The sequence below is a fragment of the Corapipo altera genome, unplaced genomic scaffold (genome assembly GCF_003945725.1).
Source record: "Corapipo altera isolate COAL_440 unplaced genomic scaffold, ASM394572v1 46, whole genome shotgun sequence".
NCBI lineage: Eukaryota > Metazoa > Chordata > Aves > Passeriformes > Pipridae > Corapipo > Corapipo altera.
The window spans coordinates 3864869-3882686 of record NW_020884883.1 but is presented as its reverse complement, the minus strand read 5'-3'; positions in this window follow the sequence as shown (position 1 = coordinate 3882686).

Sequence of the window (17818 nt, the reverse complement as noted above, 5' to 3'; positions counted from 1 at the left end):
CAGGTGATGCATAAGTTTGAGAAATCTTGAAGGCAGAGAAGCTTTCTCCCAGCATTTCATGGACCGTGTATCCCCGAGGGTAATCTGAGAAATTACTACCATGATTTTCAAGGGTACATATCTTGTCTGCAGCTCCTACTTACTAAAGGAGAAGTGTCCCAGCAGAGTGAAGTAAGACAGTTAGAATTTGATACTGACTCAGTGCATTAGGGATGGGATAGTTGGTGGACATCCCTCCAATTGTGTAAAACCCTTGAGATGCCAAGAATACCATAACCCAAACATTAGATATTACCAACTCCCTATCTGGTTTTCCATAGAGAGAATCATCTTGTGTGCAATACATTTGAATTTCAGCTTTCCCCACCTAAGTATTCAGTTATATATTTCATATTTCTGTCAAATAGAAACAAGGAGAAAAATTAAATTAGACAAGAGAAGGATATATGATGTCTGAAGGGTAAATGCTTGAGGCAACTGAGTTAGATTGCTCCTTTGATTTATTAAATAAATCAGCTGGTATTCCTAAACTAAACACTATTTTTACTATTCTTACTCTGTCTCATATTGATGGGTTCACTGATTTTTCTGAAATACCTCCCCTAAGCTTCCCTAAAGGTTTAGAAAGACTATGGGGAAATAAATCCACGACAATATGCCAAATTCCATCACAATGGATGCTGTTCTAATTCATTTGATACAGGTCAGCTCAGATCATGCAGTTGGAAAGCTGACATTGATTTAATTAACTGCAGTACACTGTATTGTTTTAAAATGAGATATTCTATCCATGTTTTATATATACATTTTATGACATACCCACAGCAGAGAGCTACAATTGGAACATTGGAAAAGAACACAGAAAAACTGACTCACTGCATAAAAAGCTGCTTCCAGTTTAGTTTGATTCAAGAAAGAGAAGTAGAGATGATCTCACTGAGAGCTAACAGAATCAGTAGCAGTGAAGTGATCAATTTTTTTTCAAACTTAAAACACATAAATAAGAAGAGAATACCAGAGCTCTGAATCTAAAACTACAAAAATCATCAGGAAAAAAAAAAATTACTTCTTAAATCAAAATCTAGGTAGAGAAATAGTAACAGTAATTGGATGCCCAGCTGGACTTAAAACACCTGTGTATTTTTTCTTATTTTAGCACTGTTGAGGTGATGCTTGAGTTTGAGCCCAGAGTGTCTGCTGCCACCTTGGCTAGTTTCCTTAGCACTGGAAGAAATGAGAGAAGTAGTAAACATGTAAGTGCAACCAAGCCTCTGCTGTAAAACCAAAAAGCTGATCTCAGCCTCACAGGGATCACAGGGAAGAGCCCTGTGACCCTCTGACTGGACAATCTCCTTCAGTATGGGTTCAGCTTCTCTGTACTGTAGATATTAACATGGGATCCCAGAATCATAGAATTGCTTAGGTTAGAAAAGACCTTTAAAATATTTGAGTCCCGTTTTAAACCTAACATTGCCAAATCCACCACTAAACCATGTCCCTAAGTATCACCTCTACAGATCTTTAAATACTTCCAAAGATGGTGACTGAAACACTTCCTTGGGCAACCTGTTCCAATGCTTGATAACCCTATCAGTGAAGAAATTTTTCCTAATATCCAATCTAAACCTCCCCTGGTGCAACTCGAGGCCATTTCCCTTTGTCCTATTGCTTGTTTCCTGAGAGGAGACCAGTGCCCACTTCACTACAACCTCCTTTCAGGTAGTTGTAGACAGCAATAAGATCTTCCCTGAGTCTCCTCTTCTCCAGGGTAAACTCAGCTGTTTCTCATTAGATTTGTGCTCCAAACCCATTACCAGCTAATGAGATAAAGTAATAATGAGGGGCCCAAAACTGAACACAGGATTCAAGGTTCACCCTCACCAGTGCTGAGTATAAGGAGATGATCCCTTCCCTAGCCAGGAAGCTTTCCAGCCACTCTTCCCAAGCTGGTAGCATTGCATATCATTGTTACTGAGAAAAATGTAGTGCTAGAACATCACCTGGGGCAATCCAGGGCTCATTAGCTGCCTCCAGACAAACAGGGAGAGCTGCAGGAGCCTCATGATGTGCCTTTTTCCTCTCTCTAGTCATCCATTTCCTTTCTGTCCTCTGCCAGTAGTAACAGGAGAGGGAGAAGAAACGAAACCAGAGCTTGCACATGTTCACTGCTTCTGAGGCTGTGCACTCATGCTGGAGGGCACAAGCAATCCACAGCCAGGCTCCTGACTACAGCTGCCACTCTTTAGGTAGTGTCTGAGACGGTGCATCCTCCATATTCCCACGACCCTGCCTTTACTCCTCGGTGTTATGGTCAGCTGCTGCTTGCTCTGGGTGTACATATAGTGTGGCAACCCCTCCTCTCCACGAGGAAGCTCCACAGGTGATCTAACAGCAGTGAGCACAGTGACACTCTGTGACGCTGATGTACAACACTGAGACAGACTGACTGCTAACCACAGTGTGATCAGACTGCAAACCATGCCCACAGAGCACATGCAAATGGTTTAACAGATACCTGAAGGAGCAGGAATAAAGTGGTGCTTTAATCCACGGGTACAAAAAGGAGCAATGACATTTCTGCAACAGAATCCACACGCTGGTCAAAATTAAATGAATGGATTCAAACCATGATTCAAACCAACCACTACGGCTGGTTCAAACCAACATATTATGCTGGAAATTGGATTATTCCCCAGATATTCACTGCTTCTAGTTCTATATTCTAGTACTGTGAGAATCTGGGTAGTATTTTGCTGTGGGATCTCCCTTCTGATTGAGAATGTAAGTGAGCTAGCCTCAGGCTCAGATTTTTTCAACACCTGTGAAATGATATTTCCTTTTTCTGTTTCCTCTCCCCTAACTGGAATTGTTATTCCCAGTTTCTCTGAGGCTCACTCACTCGCAATTAGGGTCAATGAAGAGACATAAGAAGGACACAGAATATTTAGTCTTTTCTATCAAGACTGTCCTGAAACCAAATAATTCAAACCGAAAAAGAATATTTTGTCACAGCTTAAAGAACCTTTCTCACACCTATTTTCCTGAATATTTTTGCTTTTATTAGAATGTGCTTGATTTCGTCTTGTAAGGATTGAGATGGGAAATGAAGTAAACATGAAAAAATGCATAAAATTATGAACTTTGTTTTGATCTCAAGCATATAACTTCAAACTCAGACTTTTGAATGTGATAGAGATTTACTGAAGATTTACATCATTTTAATGGATCTTTAAAAGTTAATGATTACTGCAGCTAATTACTCAGATCGGAACAATCAGGATGCACTAAATTCAGCAGCACGAAACAGTCCAGTCTCAACTTGGCTAGAGATTGGGCTCCCGAGTGGATGTAACATAAACAAAGAATGTTCAGACTTAAATTATTTTACCATGTAACATTTTAAGCAAATGAGGAGGAACAAATACCTAAATGAAATACAGGAAGGCAGACAAAATATAAGCAACAAAATGGTGTTTTACCCAAATAATTATTTTGTTGCCAGATTTGAAATGCTTTTATTGATGCAATAAGAAGCCCTCGGGTTATTTTAAGCCAATATGTAACACCTGATACCTTCTAAAAGTTTACAGACTGTCAGAACAACAGACAAATTTCAGTGTTTAAATTTCAAAAGCTATAAAAATTATATGTTTAAGAAATATATTTAAGGCTGCCTATCAGCTCTGAGATAAAAAAGGAATAACCAAACATGTACAGCCCATGCTGCCTACACGTACAACATTTGACAAAGTATTTTTATCAGATGATGATGTGCTAGAAGAAAGGGAGCTGATAAGACAAAATGGATGAGACTTATTTCTTTGTCTTAGAGGTGTGAAGACTTCAGACAGCTTAGCAGTATTGCAAGTCATACTGTAACTCTCTCGTACTTTGCTGGCTTTTAAAATAAAATAGACAAGTCCTGTCACTACACGGAAGGCTATAGAAGCAGACAAATCATCATAAAGCATAGAGCACAAACTGCTCCATTCCCTGCCTCTATGTAGAGAATCGTGTTTGAGACTTTTTTTGGGTCATTATACAATTGGTAGACAGGCCTCAGAAACAACAATGCCAAGATCCAAATATTTAGGAGCTGGGAAGTCATCAGGGTATTTTGTTATAGACATTTTACAAAGAGACTTTAGAGCCAGACACATGCTTTCAAGATGAATATAGTCTCACTTTGGTGCAAGTAGTCTTGCAGCCTAGTGGCTGCTAGAGGAGCTGGGAACCAGCCTTGATCCTCCAAAATGGCAAGGATTTGGTAGTGTTCTATTTCTGATACAGAAGGAAAACAGGAATAAAAAAGGAATCAAAACCAAACAGACAAAAACCACAAACACACAAACAAAACAAAACATGTTTTCAGGGCACCTAGTTTGGTTTAGGCCCTTATTCTATTCAATTTGGATTTTTTTTCTTCCATAGCTCAAGCAAGCAACCTGTTAAACTCTGGTATGGGTTAACTCTTTATTTCTTTCTAATCTATTTTAAGCAAGAAATATCCCCAAACAAACCAGTATATTAGCTTAACCATTTCTCAAAAATATTTCAGACTTAATGTGTTATTTTTTTAATGGAAATAAAAAGCACGTTTGAAACTTTTTGAGCTATGTTTAGTCTTCTAGTGAAATATTGCTTTCTTTACCACACAGAATTTAATATCCAAAGTCCATCTGAAAGTTTGCATAATCTCTATATAACAGAAAACACAAAACACAAAAGCACAGTACAGGAGACTTAATCAGATTTTTTCCCTCCTACATTATCTCAACAAAATAATTTGTCCCATTGCTCATTCTTCATTTGAATCCAAAAGCTTGTGGGGGGAATTCAAGAAATCACAGAGAACTGTTACACAACAAGCCAAGTATTAGGAAGGTGTTAGGTCTGAACAGTTTCCAAGTAATTGACTTCTTTAGAAGAAAATGGTCTAATGTCTTTGCCAATTAAATAGTTTGCCATAATTGCATAGTATTTCTAAAAAAAACCCCACAGTCCTAGTCAGATGTTAATCTTCTCTTATTTGAATACAGGGCAGCACACACGATCACCAAATATATTGATTGGGAGTTCCTGATAATTAGTACAATCGAAGTCATGTGAATCAGTTGCAAACTTAAAGGTTAAATTTGCATTACTATTTATGATTAATGTTAGCAACCAAAGCCATTGGCAAACTCCTGCTAACTCTGAGTAAGGAGGATAAACAGCATTGATATATTACTTCTGGTCTCTTCTTTCCTTAGTTAAGGTGGATACGCATGCTGCATGAGATAAGGACATGACCTGTTGGAGTGAGTCCAAAGGAGGGTCACAAAAATGTTCAGAGGTCTGGAGCACCTCTCATATGAAGACAGCTGAGAGAGTTGGGGATGTTCTGTATAGAGAAAAGAAGGTTCCAGGCAGACCTTAGAGCAACTTTCCAGTATCTAAAGGGGGCCTACAAGAGAGCTGGAGAGGAACATTTTACAAGGACTGGGGGTTTGACCCCAAAAATCCAATCTCCAAGCTCCCCCCACATTTTACCTCAACAGCGAAGAGAAGTTTTTAGACAGGCATACCTTGGCATGGAGGAATTATATTACAATTTATTACTACCACACTAAATACTATAGAAACTAAAGAGCAAATAAATACACAGTATTAATAATAATCCCTACCCCCCTGGACCCTCCCACATCGGTTCAGGAGAAGTTTTCAGGGCAATAGTTAAAAGTCTCTCTCTCATTGGGGTATCAGGGAAGGGGTCTTCTTGCACCCCCACCAGCACTTAGCTCCCACTGAGGTCTTCTCCTGCGCTGCAAGAGAAATACTTGCATCACCAGGTCTTCATCACAAAAGGTCCAGGAAGTCAGCTTTTGAGTCCTTTCCCCCTGGTTTGTGCAGGTTTCCTTCCAGAGAGTAAGATGTTCACTCTCCCTCTCCAGGTTGCAGGTTTCTGGATCTTGCTCAGTCTTTTCACCCCAAATAGTTTTCACCAAAAGTCCTTACCCAGATAAAGCCTGCTGGTTTGGCTTACTTTCTGTTTTGGCTGCTGCAGCTTCAACTCGACTTGCCACATTAAAAGGGGAGGCCATCCCCCGCATTCCTCGTCCTTCAGTTTTCAGCTGCCCTTGTTCAAACCTCACGTAGGGCCTCCTTCAAGCCCTTTGGCCAGTCTCCCAAGTTGCAGGTTTCTCTCTCTCTCTTCTACCTGGAGTTCTTCCAGCCGTGCATATCGCAGCTGCTTCTCCAGACTCAGACCATCCCTGGCCCGTCTCCTGGCTTGGCTCCAGTGCCAAGCCTTAAGTCCATGTCACCGCCTCTCCTGGGCAGTGGGGGAGAAAAAAGCCCCCTAACCTTGGCTATGGGTACCCAGTCCACTTAATATACTGTCCCGGTCTCCCTGCAGCCTGCCTCGGTGGGGGAAAAGAGAGCTTGACCCTCCATAAGGGGCCAGAGGCCTCCCTCCTCTCACCTCATGGTCTCACACTCACACACACAAATGCCAACAACTTCCGGCTGTTGCAATATCTAATTTTCACAGGGCGAAAAAACAGCTCCGATTGGTCCCTCAGGGGAAACTCAGCTGGGATCAACCATTTCCAGCTCCCTCCCTGGGGGGCGGCTCAAATCAAGACACAAGGGCCTGTAGTGATAGGACAAGAGGGAATGGCTTTAAACTGGTGAAAAAGAAATTCTTTACTGCAAGGGTGGTGAGACACCGGAAGAGGTTTCCCAGAGAAGTTGTGGATGCCCCATCCCTAGAAGTATTCAAGGTCAAGCTGGACAGGGCTTCGAGCAACGTGGCCTAGTGGACAGTTCCCTGCAAATGGTGGGAGGGTTGGAACTAGATGATGTTGAAGATCCTCTTCAACCCAAACCATTCAATGATTCTATGATAAGGGAGACTCTTCCAACTGCACAGAGAGGAGGCAGCAGCAGAATAGCAGCAGGAGAACTGACCTCACCTAGGGGTAGGGACAGGCATGGCCCTGCTGTAGGGATTCACAGCCAGGGTGCTCAGACAGCTGGTCAGTCATAAGGCAGACAGAGAACAAATGGGCCCTGAGCCATTGCTATCTTGTGTAAAGATATTTGCTAGTGAAGGAGCACATGCACCCTCCCACTAACACCATGCACCAAAGGAACATCACACAGCTCATCTCTTCCACTGTAGTCATGGTTGCTCTTACCATGGAAAAGTTCTCTGACAAATTGCTGCCTTTGTTGGCACAGTATTATCTGCAGTAAAGGGACTGAAGTATATCTTTTAACACAAAATCTGAGACTGCTTTCAATATTTCTGAATCCTGCTACATTGTGGGAAAGTTCAAAGAGAAGCTCTGATAACTATGACATTGAATTTCTAAGAAAGCTACAACAGAATTAAGGGAAATAAATATGAATAATTGTCTTTAAAGAAGAAGAGTGAGAAAAAAATATCCAGAGGGCTTTTTTTAGAGCTTTTAGGTGATCTGAGAAGAGGATGACAAAGGAAGCAGCCAAAATTGTAACTAGGGACAGAGGTTAAAAGTTTCCCTTTAAAATTCTTTCAAATTTTAGCTACAGCTTACAAGAGATTTAAGGATTGGAGTGAAATCATTGAGCTCAAGCTGACTTCATTAGAACTATTCATGTGAGGAAAGTGAGCAGGATTTGGCCACAAAACAGAAAGGCCTTTGGTGTTGTTTTCATTGCCAAGTATTTTCTAATTGATACTGCATGTAAACTCTGCCCTCTGTTAATACACTAAATAATCAGTGCTATCCAAGCCCGTGGGTCAACTTCTGCCTAAAACATGATTTTGTTCATATCACTGCCACAGGGATGATAAGGGAGCCAGGAAGGGGCTGTGTCATTGGACTGTTCCTTCCTCATGCTGCACCACGTTTGTGTTATTCCATGCTCTCTAATGCAGAGGTCGTAGCCCTCTTAGCTGTAGTCCCCTGGCAAATCCCCACCGGCTGTAATCCCTTGCACCTTGAAGAAGATGGGATTCCTCTGCTTTCCCTGAACACTGCATTATGTCCCAGCAACTACCAGCCAGCTTTAGAGACAGATTATCCAAATCCTTACAAATTACATATGACCTTTGGAAAGCTACCTAATTAGAGAGAATGTACTCCAGGGCTTGGAAAGCCACAATGTCCTGAAGAGAAATGCGGAAAACTTTGGACATCTCAAATGAATTTGGTAGACCGTAGTATAAACTCCAAAACAAGATTATGAGTTTCTGTGATTCATCTTTTTTGATTAATACTGTTATTTCACAGGATTAAAAGCTTGCTAAAGAAAAACATTTAACTTCATGGCATAATTCAAGAGTATTTTTGGTATAAAAACCCCTGTGATTTAAGGCTGGTCTTTAAAGTCAAATTCTGTTTCCCAGCAGTTGCCTATTTTCTGATGGTATCCCTATATATTATGACACCTAAAGTATATAAAAGCTACCTTAAATATTACACTCACATCTCAGAAGCTGTCCATACCATCTCTTACTTGCTGAGTTCTTGGTGGTGGTGCTGGATGGTGACTCTATATTACCTTTTTGTACTTAGGAAATAGTGAAATTACTGAAGAAACTTGTCATATCAGGTGCTGGTGATACTTGTAAAAACAGAAGGTCTCTCTTTAAGATTTTCCTCACTTCTCTTCTGTATTGACTAATTTTGCAATATTTACATTGATTTCATAGGTGGATCCAAAATTTAAGGAGTTATAATATCAGAAAGAGTTACTCTTAAACCTAACACAATCTCCCATTAGAAGGAGACTCTTAAAGCATCTTTCAATCAATTTTTGTTTAAAGTGATAAGATCTTGAAATATCCCAAGTCATGCAGTCTTGGTAAAAAAAACCCAGATACCAACAATGTCTATGCATTTCTCCTATGATAAGTCATCCTTGCAGCCAAAATATGCACCTTATTTTTTATCAAATTTTGGCTTTCAGCCATTACAGTTTCATTACGATTTTTCTTACTACACTCAAATTGTTTTTTGCCCCCATCTCATGTTAGTCTTTGATAAGTGAAACAGACTGAGTGCTTTGAGTGCTGCACAATGACATCATCTCATTTTCTTTGTAATCATTCTTCCATGAACACTCTTCAGTGATGAACAGTCTGTATGGACGCCACACTCCAAAACAGGACAGAGGGTGTGGGATTGCTCTCACTTAGAGTACAACCCATATGGCTCCCTGCAAGGTAGTCACACGTTATAGTCAATGAAGGTTCCTTTTCATGTGTGATTCACTGGGTGCTTTGTACACTTGAGATGAGGTGAATAATACTCTAGAAATGCCTCTTTGTAGATAACGATATAATTTTGATAAATCCTTGTATTCTGGATGCAGTAGCATTGGTAAAACTACATATGCAAATTTCTTTATCGTACTCAATTTCCTCAATTTACCTACTCAGCAGCTGTGTTTGCCTGTTTGTTCAGTGCCTCCAGAGTGTGTTCCATCCCTCTGATCATCCTTTCCGCCCTCCTTCTGAATTTATTCCAACAGGTACATGTCCTTTTTATGCTGGGGGCCCCAGAGGTGTACACAGCACTCTGTGTGTGTCTCACAGGAGTGGAGTAGAGGGGAAGAATCATCTCCCTTGACCTGCTGGCCCTATTGCTTTTGAGGTAGCCCAGGATACAATCAGCTTTCTGGGCTGCAAGTGCACATTGCCAGGTCATGTCCAGCCTCTCATCCACCAACAATCCCCAACATCCACCAACACCCCCAAGGACGGCTCTGAATCCATTCTCTGTCCAGCCTGTATTTGTGCTTGTGATTGCCCTGACCCAGGTGCAGACCTTTTAATTTGGCCTTGTTGAACTTCACAAGGTTTGTGAAGTCCCACCTCTCAAGCCTGTCCAAGTGCCTCTGAACGGCATCCCTTCCCTCCAGCATGTTGAACGCACCACACAGATTGGTGTTGTCATATAATGTCAGTCTCTCTGTACTCTTCCCAGGCTACCCATCCTCACTTTCACACTCTGTAAGCTTAACAGAGACATATAAAAAAGTATACTTTATATTCTTCCACATGTTCAAACACAGAATGCATACACATGCAGGAGCAGACAAGTACACTGAGGTTCCATATATGTGAATAAGTGTGTTGAATTAAAGTTTCTTAGCACAAGTTTGGTCTCAGATTTCAGAACCTGTAGATTATCCAAATAAGGAAATTTCTAGCATGTTCATAGGTCTTCTGATTTCTTATGTAGGTAATCAACAGCATTCCTGCATGACACAGCCACATGTTAGTATAAAAAATGCCCTGAAGACAAGGTTCTTGTCCATTAAGAAGAGAACATTAATACATTAATTAATGTCTACTAGTAATTTTAGTATGCTTTCATTACAGTAAAAGGATTTTTAAAATTCAAATTAATTACTAAAAGATTAACAACTGGTTCAGAATCTAAACCAAGAAATGGTTTAGAATAATCTTGTTAGTATTTCTTTCCTTAGAAACATCAACTTAACAAAACTGATGCAGTTTACCTAAAAGGGAAACTTGTGACAAATTTTGATTACTGCTATTAGTGTTGCTTTTTGAAATTCTGAAATGTTCTCTTACAATATTTTCTAAAAAAAGACTGCATTTTTTCGTGATTAAGAGAACCTTACTTATAGCAGCTAAGAAAAATATTTCATGGATCTTCCAAAAAAATTTTTTTTTCAAAGTCAGTGGAAGGAAACCATCCAATTTGATGTAATTTTAATGTTCATCTCTGTGAGTGCATTTCACATATGATAATCATAAAAATACAAAAGTATATGTCTGTGTTAAGTCATATTAAAAGTATTGAATAGCAAATCCTTAGGAGACAGTATAAGAACAGGCAAACACTTTTGCTTCCTCAGACTACCTTTTGAAATGCAGGAATTTATTGCTCAGTGACTACCAAACATTTAATAAGCATGGATTTTTTCCAGGACATAGTTTCTTTTTTTGAACCTATGATAACTTTTTGCTTCTACAGCATCTTAAAATGAAGCATTTCAACTGTAGCTATGCATTTTATGCCACTTGCAAGCTTCATTTCATACTCCCAGTACTTTTTCATTTGAAGCCCATCTACCTTCTCAGCAGCTATCATAGCCAGCCACAGACATGTTTCCTATGCTGAAAAGCCCTTGAAAACTCTATTTATTGTTTCTTATACAAAATCTGTTCTTTATCTTTTAATTTCAGTTCTTAAACTCTTTTGACAGTCCAATTTTTCATCCTAGTTTAGTCTGGGAAAAATGTTGAAATACTAAAAAAAAAAATTCTTTGGGGATGGGAAAATCATTTTCTGTCCAGCTCTAAGATTCAGTTCCATTTTACTATCAAGAACAAAGCACACAAAATCCACAAGCATGTATAATACATCTGGAAACAGGTACTTCAACACTGAGAGATTCTTAGACAATGAAATAAATTTAATCTCCCTGACTTCCTCAGGTGATTTGTTGCCACACAACTTTCTTTTATTTTATATTCAATAAATGTATTTGTCATTATTAATTACTACCATCTGTTCGAGTTGAGGTCCAATTTGTAGTACTATAAATTAGAAGTAGCTTTGCTGGAATAAGACTGATTTTTGCTTAGATGATAAACTTGGCCACGTTCTACTGTCTTCATCCATGCCCATTAGAACTTTATAAACAGTAAAGTCTGTAGAAAGAAATTGGGATAACCTCCGAAATCAAGTCACTTTCACAAGTCACAGAATTTCCAAAGGGCATCAAGAGTTATGGACACTGAAATCAAAATATGCAACTTTAGCAAATAATTAGCATATCTACATTTCAGTTTACGTACTTATATTAAAAACCAAATAAATAAAACAATGATAATTCAATAAAATCAAATGGTCTCATGCATTGATTCTGCAAGCTTACAATTCTGGCCATAACAAAACTGTTTTCTAGACATGTTATGTACCATCTGCATAAAAAAAATGTTTTTATAGTTCTTTGCTTAAGGGTGATGCCAAATAAGTTATATATCAGACAAAGTCAATTGAATAAAAGGGAATATCTATAGGAAAATAAAGGGAATGTGGGTGAATAAAGGGAATGTATATGCTTTTTCCTGATATCTTCAATTGAGAATATATGCCTCTCCAGAAGCTGTGTTTCACCAAGAGTAGATAACACGAGATCAATTTAACAGCCACTATGTAATATACAGTGATTGTTGCTATAAAAGACATTAATCCCTTTTGCATTACTTTGTTTGCAACTTTGAGGGCTTATTCACAGGATAATCCATCATAGGTGTCTTCACATAATATGATGGATTGAAATGCATCTCAAATATGGAACCACAGAGTGAATGACAAAAGCAAGAAAATGACATTTGAAATACAGAAGAAAATTGGCAAAGAAACAAAACATTTCTGAATGAGATAAACATTTCTGAATGAGATAAACATTTTTGCATTGGATGAACTAAATAAATTATTATTTGGTGACTATTTCTTAGTTGAGCTCAATTCAATAATCTACATCTTATTTAAAAATATCTATTATTTTGCTGCTAATTTAGGACTACAAGACAGTTACCATCTAATGTATAAGAACTGAAAATTCTAATATAATACATCATCAGAGACTTAAGTGGTAGATACAACTTTGCATCCTTGCTAGATTTTGTGTCACAAGAAGTATTCAAGAAAAAGATCAGCTCTGTAATTGTTGACTAGCCAGCATATCAGAAAACAAATTGTACCTGATATGTTTATATACTGGTTTCCTTCTACAAGATTAAGAATGTAGTTTCCAGTAGTTCTATTAATCATGTGTCAAAAAATTTACTATTACTCTATACCAAAAAAGTAGCATGTAGACAGAAAAAAAAAATTAGGTAGTGTCATGCAAATACTGTGATAGTGATTTTACTGAATCAACTGCCAAAATTAGATTAACTTTTTTACTGTGAAGCTCCAGAGAGTAGAAGAAATAACTTATCAAAGTACTGGAGAGAAGTGTGAACTGTTAGAATGAGTATGCAGTGAAGGTTTGCATTCTGTCTGGCACTTCAAATACAATTTCAGTGTTCCAGTTACCCTCAGCCATAACACTTGTTCTGTTTCAGTTAGAAGAACTCATTCTTTCTATCTGAAAAACTTTTAATTTGAGAGTCAACTTTGATAGCTTCCTTACGGATCCCATATCTAGTCCAGGACCTACTTCTTCTGCATCAAGATTCTAGGATATAGACTTCCTTTTCTCTGCTGTTCACCTAATGCTCTTGCTCAGTCTCTCATGCTCACATCTCAATTTCTGAAAGTTTATTCCTGGTCTTGGCAAGTTAATTAGTTTTGTATTTATTTGTAAGGATTTAATCTTCAGTATGGAAGGACTATAAGAGGAAGCATAATGGCATGTGTTCGACAATTTAACGAGTCAAGGAGGGAGGCTCGCATCATGGGGCTGAAGTGGGAGGAAAAAAGAAGACTGTCTTGTAGGTAAGTGGCAGATAGATCAGTTAAGAGAGGACAGGATTGGGAAATGCTGTGACCACAAAGACAAAATCTTATGCTTTCTTCAGTGGACAGGAGGCGTGCAAGCAAACAAAACTTTGCTCTAGTCTTGGAAGTTGATATAAATAAGGAAAAAAATTCTTTCTACTGTGTCCTTGTTTGAAGAACCTCCATCTTTCATGTCCACTGATTTTTCCCATCTGCAAGACAACAAAAAACTCCTGTTAAATTCCTGATGTGCTGTGCTGGTTTTGACAGGATTAAGGTTAGTTTTCTTCACAGTAGCTGGTATGGGATTGTGTTTTGATTTGTGCTGGAAACAGTATTGATAACTCAGGGACATTTTCATTATTGTTGGGCACTGCTCACATAGGGTCAAGGCCTTTTCTGCTCCTCACCCCACCCCACCAGTGAGGGGGCTGGGGGTGCACAAGAATTTGAAAGGGGACACAGCTGGGATAGCTGTTCCCAACCGACCCAAGGGATAACCTACACCGTATGGCATCATACTCAGCATATAAAGCTGAAGGAAGAAAGAGGAAGGAGAGGGACGTTCAGAGTCATGGTGTTTGTCTTCCCAAGTGACCATTACGCGTGATGGAGCCCGGCTTTCCTGAGGATGGTTGAACACCGTCCTGCTCATGGGAAGTAATGAATGACTTCCTTGTTTTGCTTTGCTTGCATGCACAACTTTTGCTTTACCTATTAAACTATGGTGCTTAGTTGCCAGCCGGGATCAAACCATGACTTATGCAAAACAGAAGTTTTTGTGGTGATCACTTTTCATTCCTGTCTTTGCCTGTACCCACGTACCTCTGTCATATTGAGGCTGCAATGCCCTTTTGCAATACATGTGTACTCCATGTCAGTCACTCCATGAACCCAACAGTCTAGTTCACAGAGAAGGTTCTTTATTGCTACTGTTAAGCATGTCATTACATCAACATCCATTATCACAACAAAATTGTAATGACTTGTTAGAATGAACTGTGTATCCATCTCTTAAGTCATAATACTACAAAAGTTCAAAGATCCATTTAATAAAATATGTAATATCACAATAAAATGTTCTAATATGCATATCAAAGAGAAATACAAGAGATCCCATGAAGCAAAGTTAGTACTAGAAATATACTTTTAACTTAACTTTTTCTTTAAATTAAAACTCAGTGATACTCTATAAATTTCAAATATACTTATTTTTATATTCACATGAATTAGTTTATCCATCAATTCTTTATATCAGCATATGCACATATATTCCTTTCAAAATCTTAATATGCTGCATGCTAGCATATGATCTTGAAATATATTTTTAATATAAAATTGGGCTAATATATTTAATAGCTGCCCAAAATAATTAAAAGTCCAAATGAAATGGATGCTATTGCAGTGGAGTGGGAAGGAAAAACTCACATCCCTGTTGTGGTTCAGAAAAAACTCAGATGAAAATCTTGCCTGTTTTCAATCAAGAAAAACAGGAAAAAGTCATTCACAAGTCAGATGCAGAAACCTTTTCTTCAGCCTGAAAAACTCCTTTTCTACTTTCAGATTCTGTTGTTCACATGATGGATCCACCAGATGTTTTCTCATGGAGCACTGGACCACAGGCAAATTGTGACATTCTGAAAGCTGCTGTGCAACAGAATTGCCATCCTCTCTGGTTGGCTTTTTTGCCTGCAGGACATACAGAATGAAAGAGGAAAAAATGAAAGAAGAGAAGGGACGTAACACTGCAAATCTTTCTGCTAATTATAAAATCAATTTGTGGTAGCTTTCGTTTAGGAAATCAAAATGTTTAATAGGTAAAAAAAATGAGCATTACTTTATGCTAGGTTTCAGCAGGACTCCTGTATTGCTGGAGTAGATTGCACAGCATACCAGCACCGTATCCCTGAAATACATTCATATTTGAGAATGTCCTTCTAGGTAAAAATAGCTCCTCTTGTAAGATAGTTCCATTTTCTGGACCACAGTTAAGAATATCTTTGCAGCACAATATGGAACAGTGATAGGAATAGCTGGATTACTGCTGAGCAACCTAAAGCAAAGATGGGTGCAGGATTAAAGGCTCAAGTTCTGGAAGCAGTAAAGGCAGGTTAATGTGTTACTGCTTCTTCTCCCAGCATCTCACTGGGGACAGGAACATGGCTACACCTTTCACTTTCCAAAGTTATCATGTTCAGAGTGTACAAAACACTGGTATGCAGACTGGAACGTAGTGAATTTCATTTTACAGATACATCTTTTCTCAGTTCTTGTACAATAATAAAAAAAAGGTGACTGAGAGTGACATGATTTGGTGTGATCAAGTAGTTAAACGCTTTAAAGGGCTTATTGCACATTTGTAACTTGCATACTGAAAACGATTGAAGAGGTGAAATGAGGACATTGGTGCAGTGGCAAGATGAGAGGCAGATTCCTTAATTCTGTCTCACATCAGTCCTTTCCAGACAGTAAAAATTGTTTATAAAAGCTCTTAGATACACTGGGGCAGCTACCTGTATTGGTTCTTCTTTTCCCACTAGTTGTTTTCTACCTCCTCTCACAAGGCTCCTTTCAAGCATGTTTCTAACTTCAGCTGGTCAAGATATATTAGACCTTCATAGAATTTCATCAGAATAATTTGCTGCATTCCTCCTCTGTAAAGTAACCTGACTGAGAAACCCTATAATAGTTTTGTCTTTAAATAGTCTTTTACTCTGATGAGGAAACAAAAGAAGAGATGATTTATAAATACAAGGAAAGAAAGAAGTGAATATCTGAGTAGTTGCAGAGCATAGAGATCGTGCAAGAGTATAAAGGACAAGGATATATTTGTTGGCTTCACATTTATTTACTTATTTATATTCTAGAAATCACACCAGGGAGTGAATAGATCCACTGTGTTAATGAAATATGTGATATTTTAAGTCTGAACCTAGGTTGAGTAATGAAGAGATTTTGCTGTCAGGTTTTGAATTGCTACCGGTGGCTAACATTTGTGAAAGCTCATACCTGTCCCAGAGTGGGATTCACTGCTGCCATCCCATACTGTATTGCTGAAGCTTGGAACTTGTGTAACTCCCACAATTTTACCCAATTCTGAGTGCTTAATTCTCTGTGCTATTGACCACAGAAACATATTTGCTGGAAGAAAAATGAGCAGAAACTCTCTAGATTGGGGTCTATATTCTGTCATTTGGGAAGGTTTCTCTAAACTCTGCGTGACAAAACCACACAATATTCTAAAATTATAATAGATACCCAAGCAACTGACAATCTGTTCTCAAACATATGAAATCTGAACTTCTCCTTAGGGCAAAAGACACATTATTCAGCCTAAAGAAAATAATAGTCATAACATAGAAAAGTAAAGTGGCTCTCAAAAGTCGTAAGGCCATCACTCTCCAAGCAGTCCCTTTTAGCCCTGTGTTTCTAAAGAGAGACAGGTATTTTCAAAGTCCCACTGGAATATTTTCTTCAGCAGCAACTCACAGAAGACTCCCTAAATGCAACACATGTGTTCTCATGTAGTCTGCAGCTATTCAAGTAATAGCTCATAACAGACTGTGAAAACTGGAAGAGTCTGATAGAGATGCCTTCCTGGACAAAAAAGCTTTGGTTATTTACCAGCCATCTGCTATGTGACTATTAGTGTAGCAGATTGGGTGGGCAAGGGTTGGTAGGGAAACACATCTGGGATAGTTGATCCCAACTGACCAAAGGGACATTCTACAATGTATGATGTCAAGCCCAGGGAAAAAAAAGCTCAGGCAAAGGAGTAAAAAGGGTGCTCATGGTAATGACATTTGTATTCCCAAGTAAATGTTACAGGTGCTGAATCACTGCTTTACAGGATAGGACTGGACACCTGCCAAAGGGAAGCAATGAATTAATTCCTCTTTTTCCTTGGCTTGCACACACACCTTTTGCTTTCCTTATTAAAATATAACTATCTTCATCCATGAGTCTTCTTGCCTTCCTTCTATTTTAATCCTGTCCCTCAGGAGAGGGGAGTGAGTAAGGGGCTGGGAGGGTGTTTGGCTGATAGATGAATCCATTTCACAATAATAAAATAGAGTGTTATATACAGAATTTTCAGTGAATTACTTGTTCCTTTAGATTTATTTTTATAGCACACTTTTTCCACTGTGCCCATTTTGTATCTGATAATCTGAAAAATGAAAAAGATAACTCTATTGCTCTAAGATGTAAGCCTGTCTTTGGTCTCAATGATATACACAAGTATGTCATATAAATAAGTCAGAAATTTTAATTTGCAATCATATGCTATAAAAATATAATCATAGAATCATAAAATCATAGAATGTCTTGGGTAGGAAGGGACTTTAATATTGTCTAAT